Consider the following 14,333-nt stretch of genomic DNA (forward strand, 5'->3'; position numbering starts at 1 on the left):
AGCTACGCAGTAAATATGAACGCATCCTGGATTAATAGATCTAAATAGATCAGTCCAAGGTTCAGGAGCCTCGCGTCCAGATACTGCCTACTGATATATAGTACTACTGTACTGCTGTTGTAGTATAATAGGCTGCAGCTTCATCTTTAGCATTATGTGTTATCTGAAGCTCAACGTTTACAATTGTGGTTACATCACTGTGATCAACTGAAGGACAGTTGTCATTATACTAGCTTATAATGATAACATGTACATTTATAATAATAACCAACAATATGATGAATCTGTTACATTTTTGCTCACCGCACTCTTTTAAACAGTGATTTTGCTAAAAGGACAGGTGGGAAGTGGGCGGAGCTGAGGGCATCTCGCTTTCACTGACGCCTCTGTAATATAATCGGACGCTGCTGATTGTGTCTTCGTGGGAGGCCTGCGCCGTGCCAGAGGTGGTAACTGGACCATCTCACAGAAAGCTGGCTGCGGCCGCTGCGTCAGGAGCCGGGGCGGCGCGTCCGCGAGGCCGACATTTCTGCTTGATTTACTGTGAGTCTGGAGAAAAGGGGGGGGGAAGGCAGGGGGGGGTGTGCGCATGGAGAAAGTGATTGCCGTTCACGGCCGGGGAGAAATGCAGAGCAGGGAAATGGGACGCAGCACACATTGAGGGATGCAGGGGCAGCTGCTTTATGTGCCATTTAAAACGGCCTGTCATTAGGCGTTATGGTGAAGGTTTCGTGGGGGCCCTGTGTCCTGTACTCACCCAGCACGATGGCCAGCATCGGTGGCCTTCTTCTCCCGGGGTGTGCATGCTCGGAAGCGGTGGTTGTTGGTGTGAGAGTGAGGAGACGCCCTCAGAGAACGTGTGCGTTCGCCCGTGGACAGGGTCCTTCACTCGCAGCCCATCCTGACGGGAGGACCTCGTCCCTGGTTGCTGTCCGCCCGCCCGCTGCCTCCTCCTCCCCCTCCCTCCCCCTCCTCCCGGATGCTGCTCGGGTCCAGCTCGCGTGCGGCCGCAGGAAGCGTGGCGATGTGCAAGTAGTTCTGCGTGTCCACAGGCGGGCAGCGCGCGAGTGCTCCGCCGGCCGCGTTCGGGTGTGCTTGCGCCACATGGCATCCTGAGAGCAGGGTGGGCTTTGACGGACCCAGAGGCTCCACGCTCTGCTGATGAGACGCATCGGGCCGAGGGTCATCAACTCAGAAACTTTTATAATCGATCAACATGTTTACATCTAAATGTACTGTACGCTTTGTACTGTGCCAACACCAAACTGTTCTGTACCTGTATTCTTGCTCATCGTACTGCTGTTGTGAGAGGTAATTTCCCCAATGCGGGACATTTAAGGTTTCTTATGCTTATTTTATTTCTTGAACTAACACACTTTCTAAAGAATAATGATCGTGGTGGGATTTTTTCTATTACCTTAAGTTGGAAAATATTAAATAAGTTTCAAAGTTTCACAACTCATCCTAAAAAGTAATGAATAAATGAGGAGCTGGCCAATACAAATCCAGAGAGAACGCACAAAGTGCCTCCAAGCCACATTATGAACCTAGTGCACAGTTATAGTTTTCAGCATGTATCATACTGTTACTACAGTGTATTCATTACCCTGCCAACATTTAATTTTATAGCCTGCTCATTGATTTTTTCACCTTCTGAAGCTCCAACAATCCACAAACTGTGCGTAGAGGAATGACTCCTGCCAGTTGCCGCGCTTCATTTCCAGCCGGCAACAAATATGAATCTCTTTTTATTTTTTTCTTCGCACGCAGTCTTCGTCGCACTTTTTTCCTCAGGGAGGAAGAAGAAGAAATGACAGATTTGCGTTCCGGCTGACTGCGAGCGCCTGGGGATTATCAGGTGCTGCTTGCAGTGCGTCAAGACGGAGCAGGAGCAGGGACGCGAAGGCACGAGCTCGGCTGCTTCTCAGACCCCGGCAGAGACCACATGAGGAGCAGCTAGCGCGGACAGACCCACACCCCATGAACAGCTAAAAACGCACCCTCCTTCGTGTGGCTATAAAGTAACAGTACGCCAACACACTTAAGCGAGAGTTAGTCAGGCACCAGGGGAGAGAGAAAGGCAGGGACTAATACCACGTACCACTTTAATCAGTTATAGGTGATGAAGGTCCTGCTTCGCTTGTTCGGGAGTTTCCTCTTGGAGACACGTTTCCTGAGAAATCAGAGGGGAAGATCAAGATAGAGCTTTTCAGAGGATGTGTTGAAACCCTCTGCGGGTGAATAATGTGTGTGGAGTATATGAAGCTTATTGATTCTTGTATTCTCTCTATTCAAAGAAAGAATAGCAGCAGACATAATTGGGTTTTCTGTCACTTTCAGTCCGAGCTAAACGTGTTGCTGTTAAAAGAAAAGCTTCCCATGAAAAATAAAGGTTGTCGCCTCTGAACCGGAGCAAAGGCTTGAATATCCCCTCCTTCGTATCAAACGTTCCCTCAGCTGATGACTGCTCGGGGGTCGTATTATGTTATTTCAAAATTGTAACTGTGTCTCTGGCTGAGCCGCTCCAGGGCTCCGATCCTCCAACGGTGACTCCACTCATGAAATGAGATCCCAAACTGTGGCTGAGCCGCCACAATATCCCAAACCGCTAAATGAACAACGACTTCGAATCTGTGTGCGGCGGAGGGGAAAATTGTTTGTGGAATGAATCCAAGCACAAAGAGAAGCCCCTGAATTCTAATGGTGGCTTTTTTTTATGCCGCATATTTTAAAAATGAGTTGATACTAATGTTTGCAACTCGTGTCACCACGTGTCCTGCTCGTGAAGCAAACGCTGTGTTGATCGATTGGCTGTGGAACTGGGACAAGACTAGAAAGGAAAGAGCTGACAGTGGTTGTCACTGTAAACTGACACACACGAGTCGAGCATATTTTGTATTATTATTAACATTATTAAGAACTAAACATAGCTTTGACGCGTGATTCTCAAAATAAACTGCTTAATGTTTAGCGGTGTTGCGTTGAACCTTGGTTTTACAGTGACGGTACAGTTTGATCTATTGACCTGAGAAGCATCTACACTTACAGAGAGGTCAAAGGTCGTTCGAGCAGTTCTGATATCCTTCTGACTTTATATGCATGTAACAAATGGAAATTCATGCGTGCGATAAAAACCGGTCTGTTACTGTACCTGCAGGGTAATTTCACCGTGTCCCTGACAACACTGCTCCTGTGCATCACTGTGATTTACATGTTTATTTTCCTACTGTAATCAAATAGTTATGAGGCTCGCACACTCTTTCCAACCGAAAGGTCGAACACAAAGGTAAAGGTATTTGCAAGTCCTTATTTGAATGTGCATAAACGTGAGCAAAAATACAAAAGATCAGCTCATCTGAAGCACAAAAGTACCTTTTGACATTTTGTCCCACGTATTTAACCTCCATAGATAGATGAGGCGTTTTCCCTTTCTGGGTAACACTCATAATAAACTGTAATATCTCAGTTACCACCGTTTATATGTTAGAACAAATGGGACATGAACAGTCATATAAAGATCAGTGAATCCAAACTGCAGTTCAGTTGTTTTTGCTGCTGTGAAGTTATTAGTTATTCCTATCAATGGGCTTCTAACTTATTTATAAAGCAGGTGCACTTATTAGTATATAAACAGCATTAGTAAGGACTCGTACTGGAAGTTCATTAAAAAAGTGGGGCATATGTGAGGGTCTCACCACGATGGCGGGGGGTGGAGCCTGGCTGGACCCTTTCTGCAGGGCTGGTCAAGAAGGAGACCTCTTCCGCCTCATCCTGAGGAAGACATAGATGCGGATGTAGACCAGCAGCGTGACAATGAAATGCAGGTAGAAGGACACCACGGAGGAGTAGATGACGAAGTCGGGTTCGAGATGGAGGCACCACCTAGCGGGTCATCTGGAAAAAAAAAAAAAAGGAAAGAACTGTTGAAAGAGCTTCAAATTGATAGGCAATAAAAGGGACGTAGGTGTAAACTGCTGACCTCGGACCCTAGTGCATGCTCATTAAAACGACCTTGGTGGTTTTGTCCCCTTTTATATACAGTGTGCATAGTGATCGGAAACATGTTATATCGTACGCGCTCACTATGGAGGCGTGATTCATTTGACCATAACGGCACCATAAATTCAGAGCAACTGATGCAATAATAGAAGTGAATGGAGACAGTTTTTTTCCAATCAATTAAGTCCTGGAAGCTGCCGGTGCGGGGTTTAAACTGAAAAGGACGCAGGTTTAGATCGCACCGTAAAATACGCATGGCCTGTAAATGGCATGAGAAGTGCCGCGAGAGCCCTTCTTAATGAACAGACAGACGGAAACAAGGGCCAGAGTTGGTTATATTTCTGCGGACTACTCTCTAAAACCACCTCACTTTCTCGATTCCATATATTTATCCAAGGGCTCTCACGCAGCATTTAAATTCTAGACTGTGTTTTTTCAGCCCGTTTCTTTCCGAAGGACGATTGAGGTTCTTGAACTCGTCGCGCATCCACGGGCTCCTCCTTCAGCCGAATGCGTGGTCGCATTGCAGACCAAAAAAACAGCCGAGTGCTGCAATCATTAGTATTTGTATTTCACTCATACACCAAAGCTCTTATCTCTGCGAGTAGCTTTACATTGTGTCGGACTAATGCTCTTAATTGTGTGGTGCAGCCATACATCCGTCTGCAGGCTACTATAGAATTTAAAATAGCAGCTCACATTCTGTTTAATTTTCGTTTCACACAATTTCTTACTTTCTTAACGTTTTAGATTTAGCATCTCCTACAGCAAGCCGCAGTGAGTGGAGTTTAACTAAGGCATAAAGGGACCTTAAGAACAGTAGCTGAAAACCGAAACAACATTGGACAAATCTGTTTATTCATTATAATATTATAGTCTAGCGTTTACAGTTTATCATAGAAATACAGATTTGCACGTGCCTAAGTGAGAGCAGTGTAATCTTTGAGGGCTACAGCATCACCACAGGGACCAAATAACTAATTACAATACAGCGCATTTGAGGCCCCAGAAACGTGTACAATAGGGCATTGACCTCATATTGAGTCCCAGGAAGAATAAAATAAATACATATGCTCGGCTAAATAATCAGCATAGAGTTGCAGTTACTGTACAATAGTGGCTAGAGAAACCTGCATGCAAAACTACACCCAGCTTAATTAAAATAGTCTGATTTGCTCGTTTTTTCTTCCGTTCCCTATTTAGAGAAAACTAGAGAAACTGCTGTAATACCATGCGATGCAAATTTGCTGACAAGTAGAAGTACGACACTGCTCAAATGGCAAACCTGTCTCACCAGCATCTGACGTATATCAATGAGGCGCAACAAAAGACGGAGGCGTGATAGATTGGTAAGAAGCCTGGCTCTGATGAAACTAGAGTGGGGGTGTTGTGCCTTTGATTTCCCATTTAGTTTGCTCTCATGTGCTTGACTCTAAACCATGACCCTGGGTTTTCAGAATAGAGCCTTGGACAGCATGCATTCAATTCCCCAGCCTGAATAACTTAACTGTTAATATAGTGAAAGGATCAATAAACTCCTAATATTATTGACCTGACCTCGTGGTGTTGAAAGCCAAAAGAAGGGGAAGGGGACAGAGACGGCGAAAGCCAGGGACACACGGTGGCAATCATCACCAGAACTCGCTTCCTGGAGCGGTGCGTGTGGGTTGTACAAAACAGGCATCACCACTGCTGTGTACTGCAGAACAGACACCACACACGCAGAACGATGACAAAAGTGTGATATAGAACAGGAAACTAATTAGAGAGAGGAAGAAAAGAAAGGACTTCAGGGATGCGAAGACACGCGCCGCTGAGAGAAGGGGTGTGATATAGAGAGCAACAATAGAGCAGCAAACCAGGCATTCTATTTTTGAAACAATTTGGGCCCTCACCAAAAATAAAAACCAAGTGGAGCTTTGATTAAGAGCTAATCAGCCTACAATGACGCCAAGACTCTCATAATGAGTCTGGAAAAAAGTAGATTCAGCAACGGCTCAAAGAGAGCAGGCAGCAATTACGCCGGACCCCGACCTCACGTGAGTGTGATGCTATGTGTTTGACGCCCAGATATAAGTGCCATGATTGTTTATCCTCATCAGGCTAATTACTTCTTTGCAGGCACAACACGGGGCAGAAAACCCAGAGCCGAAAGCCCGTGGGGACTCACCGAAAAATCGCTGTCTGCTCTGATAAAAGCGGAGCGTGGTGAAAAATAATGCAAGCGGTTTATTGATCAAGGCCGCCCGGAATGTGAAGGCGCGGGCGAACGGCTCGGCGCTCCAAACAACGCGCCGTTTGAGGTGAGGGGCTCTCGTTCCTATAACGGGCGACAAATCCTCGCCGCTATGAATAAATGATCCTGCCGATAGGTTGATCATGCAGATGTGTTGTCAGCGACAGGGCCCCCGGTGCTGCAACATTCATTAGCTCGAACAAGTTGTGTGTTACCGCAAGCTGTTTAACACGCTCAATCAACCACAGAGCAGCAGGCACTAAAAACGTGCCCCCCCGCACGCGTAAAACGTGCACGCTGGCAGGAGTGTGACCAAATACAATCAGAGCAATTAACCGTTGGACGGTAGGAGTGGCGTGAAACTAAAAAGAGGCCTGTGGAGCTCCACCCGAGCGCCAGTCACAGTGAACACGTACTGTAGCGTCATGCTACTGCAAGATCAAAGAAGACCTGTTGGGTTACAGCAGTAGTTTGTAATGTATATACAGCACTGTACAGGAGTTTTGAAAGCTTCAACTTGAAACCACAGAGGAGCATTAAAACTTTCAACTAAGGAGCAGGAAGGTCCGGGGTGGGCTCTTATCTCGCTGTACATACCCATCGCATATATAATATTACTGTTAGGGGATCGTGGGCAAAAACTGGACGTCAAAACCTTATTAGGTTTTAGATATTTACCAGTGAAAGACACACATGCAAGCTGGTAGGACCTGAAACTTGGCCCGCAACAGATGCTCCAATGTAGGTTAGATGTAACAGACCAGCACTATCTGGGACTCTCGGGACAGGAAATAAGAATGTTTCTCATACTGGTGTTGATTCAGTTAGCAGATCAGATATTTTGCATCCTAAAACAGATAAACTATATAATTGATCATCCCCTAAATAATTGTAATCAGCTAAAGAGGGACGAGAGTATAAACATGGCTCGAAGACAGAACCTTGAGGAACACCACCAGACAAACAGTAGCTGTCCCATCCAGTTGTCTGAGCTCTAACCAAGGGCTGTGGCTGATGTACAGTAGCAACACTCAGGGAGAGTTGTCGAGGATAATCAGTGTTCATTTTTCTACCCAGGCTTCTTTTAAAGAGCCTCCCTCTAAGACCTTAGTCAAGGTAACCAGGATCCCAGGAGAAAGATTGGAGTTTTTTTGTGTTATAGTTGGTTCTATAACAGGAGTATTTGAAATAGGCTGGGATTTGCCAGATGGTGAATGAATTATTGATTATAGTGTACAAAACGGGTACAATGTCAAATGGACAAGAGGTGTTTTGAGACACCTCCTTGGAAAAATAGGTTTAGGCTCTTAGTGAAATTATAGAAAGGGGAAAGAAAAATAGTTGGTGTGTCAACTATCTTCCCAACATACGTGGAAGAAAGAGTCGCCTTCACCAAATGCAGCTAATGAAAGACCAGTACTGACAATGTGTTGGGATGTATTTCCCAGTAAGATGGTCTTCTGGTATCCGAAAAAAACAGATCGAAAAGAACAGTTAATAAAAAAATTGTTCCAAAATAAATGATGGTTAAAACTGGATGACAGAAAACTCTAATACACTTTACGGAGCTGGTGCAGGTGGCTGGATGCTACAATCATATCAGTAAAGGAATATGGGGCTTTGATCTTTTGTATTTCAAAGGAAGAGAGCCGCCCCCCCCCCATGCTCCACCACCGAACGTTTAGACGTGGCCCTGAAATTCAAGGCAACCTGATAAAAGTTTAATGGATCTGGCACAGAGCCGCGAAACAGGTACGAAGCGTCTCCTCCGTCGTTTATCAAGTAAAGAGAGGTTCACACTCCTCAGTGAGAGCCACTGGGAAGCATCCTATAAAACCTCCACACAGTACACACAGCACACAGGTGCTCACTCCATCTGCGGATTTGGGGTTTGAAGTCTTCTGGGGGGGTTTGAAATACTCTTCCTAATTGAGGGAAAATGAAAGAATATGGAAATATTTCACCACACATTTACACTTGACGTCACGGCAACACCGTAGCTTCACAGCGCGTGAACGCACTCACCTGTCATGCTGATAGCGCAAAGGTTGAGGATACTGGCAGTGCACATCATCACATACAGCGTGAAAAGATGTTACAGTGAGCCGGCTGAGAGCCAGGCGCCGCCGACCACCTGCGCGGGACACAGACAGGCCGATTAGGCAACGTGGACAGGCCAGTGGAGGAGGGGGACGTCCACACGGAGAGGAGGCAACGGCACCGGGTGCTTCATGGCCCCCGAGCCGACGCCGCCAAGTGGTCTAAAATACATTTATGCTAGTTTAGACACGATCAGTCTTATTGAATGAATGAATTTGTATATGTTTCGATGCAATCAGCATGTTGTAGTCGAGTGTGGAGAGATGATGACGGACGTGCTGTTAGGCAGCTAGCAGACAGGACAGGGTTCACTGCCGATTTAAGTTTTCATTCTCAGAAGGACGTTAACGCCAGTCCACAGAAACAACAGGGTTCACCCAAAACACAAACACAACCCACACCCACCATCCCAACCCCCCCCCCCCACCACCCCCCCCACCCCCCCCCCCCCACCCCCCCCCCCCCCCCCCCCCCCCCCCCACCCCAGACTGACAGGCTCACTTTGGCTCCATAATGCCTGGTAATAACTGTCTGACAAAGATAAATGGGATCCAAGCTGCACCGCCTGACTACTGAACCCAGCTGGGAATATACAGTGTACCGCGACGGGAAGGACGGCGACGGCGGGCAACGGGGGAACGCGAAGATCTGAGGAGACAGACAGCGCATCTCAACACAAATACAAGCCCGTTAACCGCTTCAATCTAACTCCTCCTCACCTCAACCCAAACCCAGCCTGACTTCATCTTAGCACATAAAAACCAGGGTGTAATCACAGAGTTGCATAAATGGGATTTGCAGGAGTGACCCATCATGCACGTTGCCTAGTAAATCTGTAAAGCCCTTGAGTGTGTTACCATGCTGACAAGAAATAAAAAAACTGCATTCTGAGCATCTCAGGACTGACTAGTGAACGCATTGATCCAGAATGCACGGCACAAAGAGAAACCAGGTGCTCTGAGAAGAAAATTAGATAAATTGCAGGTGTAGTTTGAAACCAACGCGACAAAACGGTCTGTGAAAATAAAAACAACAATGTGAGTCAAACATTAGTCTGACTGCTGCCTGCTCCACCAACCTCTCTTTTAAGCTATGATGGGGTTGTTTGTAACAGATGTGTTAACATGTTGTGCGCTTAATACGAGCCTGAGTGGAGGCTGAGTTGTAGGCTGAGGTGGGAGGGTGGAGGTGAGGTGCGGTTGTTTGACATTCAGCCAAACAGCAGCGCTCATACGAACTCGACCCCAAGGAAAAGTAACCTCTGTAGAACAATGGACACGTTTCCATAGTCGGGTCATAGGCTGCATGTGCCGAGGACTGAACAAATCCAAGCGGATGAATGGTGGAAAACTCAACGATCCGTCATGGCTGCAATACAACCACTTGCTTCCAGAATAGTTTAAATCAAACTGAAGGTCCGGGGAGCGGGGGGTTGTGTGGGGGGGGGCACATGTGATTAGTGTTTGTGGGAAGAGCGATGCTCAGTCTCTTCTCATCCCAGAGAACCCTGCAGAAGCAAGAAACAACTCCCGGACTGATGTCAAACTTCCACGTTAGCCAGTCAGAACAGCTTTGCCTGCATCGAAAGTGAAGCGATTCCTCGGAGGGTGTACAGCACAACTTGATCGTGGAACGCAGCACATGCTTTTTACAGCATGACTGTGAAACACATGACTGGACCCCGCCAAGGATTTTCACAGGCGCTTGAACTCACCCTTCATGGGATAAAATCCTCTTTAATTTGTCAGCTGTGGTTCAGTGGGTGTGTTGTGCTTCATTCTGCTTGACCTGCCGTTGTCTCTCTGAGAAGGGAGGTCGGCAACAGGGGAAAATGGGGGGCAGCGGGGTGGCTTATTTGATGAACAAGGCCAGACTTCGCTAGATGGGTTTCAGGCCTGGGTGGGCAAAACAAGCTGTTCTGGAGCTGCACGCGGAGGGCCTGAGCTCCCAAAGACGGCTTCTGCACCACGTACTGTATACACGCGTTACTCCATGAAGCATGGACGCCTGCGGGTCCCTGGCAGCGGCGCGGTTCATTGAGCCGCCGGACGACGAGCGACACAAGCAGGTGGTAGGCGAGGAGGAAATGGACAATTAGTGAGTGAATAATATGTGAGTGTAAATAAAAATGAACAGCAGCCATAAGCTCTCAGTTTGGCTCCGGGTTGTATAGCATATGTAAAGTAACAGTCGCTGTGAAGCAGCCACATTACCTCCAGCACGTCGAAGGTTTGTGTGCTCATGTTGTTGTATGGTTATGTAATAGTTAATGCTCAATATGTCGTCCCAGCGCTTAACATGAACAGAGAACACTGCTTTTCATCATCATACTGTCTGCTATCACCCACACACGTTGTCACTACATTAATAAGCCCAAATGCCGCCGTCCTTTTACACTAAGTCTTGTTCATACATGCTCCCCCTTCACGTTAAACCTGACGGCATCTGTGCGAGTTCCGGGAGGGTCCCTCCTCTCCCTCCTCCTCTCCTCTCTCCCTCTCTCTCACTCTCCCTCTCCTCTCCTCTCTCTCTCTCCTCTCCTCTCCTGCCTCCTCCGTGTCAGCAACCTCAATAAACTGCCAAGCATCTGATTTCATCCATCTTTCCACACCCTAGGTTCTATGTCTCCACCTCACATCACCCTTTTCTCCGGAGCTAGTTACATCAGTTGTTGGAAGCAGTGCATAGACGTGGAAATGGTTCAACTGAAGAGAGATGCTCTCTTGCACGACTCGCTTCTCGCTACGCCTGTCAAAAGACATAAATAAACACACAGTGCAAAGCCAAACCTCCCACAAATCCAGCAGGCCCTCCTTACCTCCAGGTACACGGCCCAGGGCATGACCAGTCGAGGCCACCGGAGGTCGGCCACAGCCAGGTGACCACCAGGTTAGTTGGTGGTGGTATGGAGGGAAGCGTCCCTCCGATGCACACCAGACACACCAGCACCGTTCCCAAAACACGATGGCCAGGAATGAGAGGGAGTTGAGGCCATGGCCGTAGAGTTCTATCCCCTAGTCCTGCCACGGGGCCTCCGCGCTTGCCGTTCCCTCGTCCGGCCCGAACAGCTCCGACTCGTTCAGAGCCTCTCTGCGCTGCTAAACGTCGCCATGGAGACGTCCCGGTGACATGGGAGTGAAGAATTCTGAACACCTACCGGAGGAGAAGTGTTGTCGACGAAAGGTCTTTAGCAGACGCAACATTTTACCATCTCATTAGCAGGAAAATAAAACATTCAGCGGCATTCTGAACCATCAGACGGTGGTGGCGGCGTCGTTCCGGGTAGAGGCCCGCGGGGGAGACGTCGGCCTGGCTCCAGCAACAGTCGTCATATGGACTGGTAAACGCTTTTGAAATCCACCCAGTGGACAGTGTAAGTTCTCTGCTGCTCACTGTTGCATTAGTGGTCTATTGTACCTGAATGAAGAAAAAAACTAAGCTGGCACGCCAGGTCGATTGCCTGCCACAAGACAGAGGTCCTATTGATTCAACCAACTCCCTAAAAGCTCAGCAGAAATCCCCGAAAACTTAATTGCTTGCAATTTATGATTACGTAAAGGTGTTTCCCTGCTTCATCTGAACGGTTATTACACGACCTAAAAAGATCAGAAAACTAGGAAGGATGGTTGAGTTTAAGAGGGCTTGGCTGAGTGGCCTTTGAAGCAGTGTCAGTGAGGTTAGCTCCTGGGGAGGGGTATAAGTCTGTGTTGCCAACCCGGAACTCCTGTTGGCTCTGGTCCTGGGCTCTGTCCTTGCACTACATCCTTCCTCGCATTGTTCCCAATCCTCCCGTGGCTTCTGTCCAGATAACAATGCGCTGGAGTAATGGCCCACACCGGTGTCTAGATGAGTAACAAATGGCCCCATCTCTCCACTTACTCGCTCTCTCGCATCTCTCTCTCAGTGGCAGAACTGAAGAGAAAGACAACGAGACCTGGCTCCAATACACAAAGGCTTTTTTAAAGATTTACCCAGTCTATGTTTCCACTCTCTTCATCAATGGTTTCAGTCATATTATTGTCCACAACAGAATGTGAGGAAGCAAAAGGAAAACCAGCTGCTGATACCGATCACCTTGGAGTCTCCTAATGGCAGCGCAGCAGTGGGCTCATAACAAAATTAGGTGTGACAGGTCAGGAAGGAGGGAGATCGTGGCCACAGCAGCCATGAAACACATGCTGTACAGTACATTATGATGCTCTGCGTGGTTTGTTTAGGTCCTGAAAAAATGCTAAATAATAATAATAATAATAATAATAATAATAATAATAGTGTGTAACCATTAGAGAGAATCTACTGTTTTTAAGAATTTAGGAACAGGAACACCTTGGTGACATTATCACAATCATCAATCACACGTGATTTGTTAAATTGAAGTGATCAACCTGTCAGCAACTTGATGTATGTGTTCGTCTATGGTGTAGAAAGTGCCAGGAATGATTAAATTGCCACAACCAATAGAATTAATAAAAAAACCCACATCATTAAATTAAATTAGTACAACATCGGGCTTCACAGTGAAGCACTGAAAAGCTGGGGTCAAATCTAGTCCAGAAACACGGATGATTAACTCCATAACGTGATTCGAGATCATGCAGGAACAGTTGCAACACAAACAAATGCAAATCAAGCGCCAAAACATTTTGAAAGGACGTCTAATGATGTCCGTGTAAAAGCAAAATGATCTAAACACACTTACGACACCGCTACTGCTCCTCACGCAGGAAATCATCAGACGCCATCGAGGCAAAGCAGCGTCCGTCCAGAGTCAAAAGTTGCCCGGGGATCGCGTCCGGCGCCGTGCAGAGCAGCCGGAGCGCTCGGTGCCATTGCGCACAGACGAACGCGAACGCGGAGAGCTCAAGGGTGAACGTCTGCGCGCCGCCGCCGTGGCGCGTTTTCATTCCCCCTTCTCCAAAACGCCCGGTGCCGCCGCGACGGCCGCTCACACGCGTGCCGAGCCGCGAGTCTGCAGCCGCACCGGAGGCGCGCGTGCGGTGTACGCGTCGGGCAAGTCAGGCGACGCTTCCCGGAGCGCGTGGAGTGATGCAATGGCGACAACACGCTCCGTTTGAAAATCCCAACAAAGTTGTTTTTCGCGTTTTCGCGATTTCAAACTCCAGTCCCAAGGCTGCGTTTTCACAGCACGACCCTGAAGCGGACCGGGTCGCGCTTTGCTGGAAGTGCGTTAAAAATAGCCCAATGTTGTCCCCGTAAAACAAGATGAGGCGATAGGCGGCGTAAATCGGGCCAGTCGGGTTCTGGGCATGTCAGGATGTATCATGACACACTGCTGTGGCTCCGGCATCTAATGGGTTTGTTTGCACGTCCGTGTCACACACACCGGGCCAAGACCCCTTAAACGCTGCTATGAAGCCGTGTCCCGCCTCAGTCTGCGCTTTGTTTTGCCATCTTTTGCATGGCATCGTCACATACCCATAATAAGCCCCACAGGAGCTCCTACGGCGCAAACAAATGAGATCTGGACCAAAAAGCACGGCGAAGTATCAAAACGAGATGTTATTTTTTCCCTCTATGAATCAGTTCCAATCTGCGAAGAATCACACTTGCGGAAGAAATCCAAGCCTTTTCTGCAGCACATAAGTGAAGGTGGTTCTTGCTACAGTCATTTAACTCTCTAGAGGACCACATGGTTCATGTTTCCTGATATATTTATCCCTGATAATTAGCAACGGCCAAACTAGATGCTTTTATAAAGCCTCCCTTCATGTTTCTTCTAAGAGTGATTCATCACAACGACCCAAACTGTCCATTCACCACAACCTGCATTACAAAAGCACCCGAATATCCCTGATGCTTATATTTGACCCCTCAGCTGCTCTCCTGCTCATCCATTACATTCTAATCTGCCTTATACTTTATGTTGTGCACAGAATATGGTGCAATATTTAGGGAATCCATCTCACTGTCTCCCACAGAATGAGCAGCAGGGGTGTGTGTGTTTTCACTGGTGATTGATATGATGCAGGTAGGTGTT

At 47.5% G+C, this 14,333-nt stretch overlaps 1 pseudogene; it reads right to left on the reverse strand.

Moving 5' to 3' along the window:
• Window positions 1-692: 692 nt before the first annotated feature.
• LOC114854843 (D(2)-like dopamine receptor) lies at window positions 693-11,177 on the reverse strand (annotated as a pseudogene).
• Between the last annotated feature and the right edge of the window lie 3,156 nt (window positions 11,178-14,333).

Source organism: Betta splendens, chromosome 4 (assembly GCF_900634795.4).
Source record: "Betta splendens chromosome 4, fBetSpl5.4, whole genome shotgun sequence".
Lineage (NCBI taxonomy): Eukaryota > Metazoa > Chordata > Actinopteri > Anabantiformes > Osphronemidae > Betta > Betta splendens.